Below are 2086 nucleotides of genomic sequence, written 5' to 3'. Positions count from 1 at the left end.
CCACACGGCCACTCCGGCCGGCACAATTGGTTTCAAACACAAGTCAAGCACCGAGCGAAGTGGCGCAGTGGTTAATAGACTGGACGGCAGTTCAGACCTGATCTAGGTTTTCTGATTTCCCTAAATCGCTTCGGACAAGTGCTGGGATGGCCAACTTCCTTCCACATCCCTCCCTAATCCGATGCGACAGATGACCTCGCTGTTTGGTCCCTCCCTCAAACCTACCAACCAACCAACCAACCACAAGTCCAAGCGATAGTTTTCGGCTCTTTATCTTAAGTGAAAGGTGCCATTATTCCTCTAAAGGTATCTGAACGGTTGGGACAGTCAGCCTATGACAAATTAAAGCTTCCAAACGATGCATCAAAAAGTTGGGGGATGAAATTGGAGGGGTGCTGTGTGGGAGAGGCAAGTATAACTGTAAACGGCTCCACGAAATTATTCGAATCAGATATTAACATATCATGCTAAGCACTGTCCGCCCGCATCTCGTGGTCGTGCGGTAGCGTTCTCGCTTCCCACGCCCGGGTTCCCGGGTTCGATTCCCGGCGGGATCAGGGATTTTCTCTGGCTGGGTGTGGTGTGATGTCCTTAGGTTAGTTAGGTTTAAGTAGTTCTAAGTTCTAGGGGACTGATGACCATAGCTGTTAAGTCCCATAGTGCTGAGCCATTTGAACCATTTTTTTAAGCACTGTCCGTCTGCCTCGTAATCACGCCAGCTCACTCCATGCCGCCGACATTACACGATGTGTCTTTTGAGTTTACAAGACTTACAGAGAAGCACCTGCTCGTATTAGCGAATCCTGCGTTTTAGTGGAAGTTTATAATTTTAGAATATGAGAATCGGCCTGCTGAAAGCCAACACGATTCATTCGCTGTCGCACTAAGCCCCGTATCTGCCTGAATAATAAGCTAGAAGCAAACTCAAAAGAAAATTTTCTTAGAAGTAAAATAATTCCAAATAATTGTTGTACTAATGTTTGGTTACACGGCGAAGTAAGTTACTGATGGCAACGACAGATGATTTCTACACGTAAATGCGTCCAGTTTCAGACAGCTAGATAACAGCAACTAAAAATAAAGCAAAAATGAGGTTTATTCATACACTTTCACTCAAATTTTCACTTAATTAGTGGCAGGAATTAAGATAACTTGTTAATGCCGCTGCAGTGCTATGTGGCTTACTGTTCATCTTTTCATCAGTAAAAAGCGTCTGGAATTTAATAATTGGCAGATTTAGTATATTAGTTAACACTACTACTCGCTGATAGGAAGTATATCTTTAAAAAGTAAGATAATTGAAGAACAAGGATTTATTGGCATCAATCATGGATAGGTACTAGAAAATTTAAGAATGTATGCAAACAAAGTGCTTAACGTTTATCAGTGTATTATTAAAGGAAACGGTTCAAAATCAGAACGCAGTGACATTTAATTTTTTCTACATGTCATTTCAAGGCAGCTGACAAGGAAGTTGGAAATAAGTCTCCCAGCTCTCAACATTGGCCCATTCTGAAGCCATATGCCCGAAATTACAATTGTTCGCTCCCGTTATTGCACCACAGTGAACACTTGGCACTTTCTGATGTTGGTTCTTTTGTAAGTCTTTTTTGTACTCACGACAAGGAGTTCAGTAAGTTGTTTTAGATCCGGGCAGTTGCAGAGTTTTGGTTCATTTGTTGTAAATAAATAAATAAATAAATAAATAAATATAAGGGATTACAAGTCCAGATATTTACCGGACAACCAAAGAAAACCGTCTGAAAACCTGGGCTGTTACTGAGGGAGCTGAAACTATATTGGTGCGCAGAATTTTAGGACATAGCAAACAGAAAGCTGAACTTTAACTGTAACGGGTCTACCCTTGAATGCATAGACCAGCTGACATAGTTCGGAGTGACACTCTGGATGTCCCACATACTAATATAACTGCGAAAAACCCTGAAGTAAGGTAGCTGCAACGAACAGTACCCATAGAAAGTTAACTGGCAGTAAATTGGGCGCCAAAACTTACTGTGCTTAGAACAAACCTTTTAGCACGCCTTAACGAAACCTGTATAGTAGACACGGGAGGCATGTAGCCCTC

The sequence above is a fragment of the Schistocerca nitens genome, chromosome 8 (genome assembly GCF_023898315.1).
Source record: "Schistocerca nitens isolate TAMUIC-IGC-003100 chromosome 8, iqSchNite1.1, whole genome shotgun sequence".
Lineage (NCBI taxonomy): Eukaryota > Metazoa > Arthropoda > Insecta > Orthoptera > Acrididae > Schistocerca > Schistocerca nitens.
The sequence above is the reverse complement of the archived record's forward strand: the minus strand, read 5'-3'. Positions refer to the sequence as shown.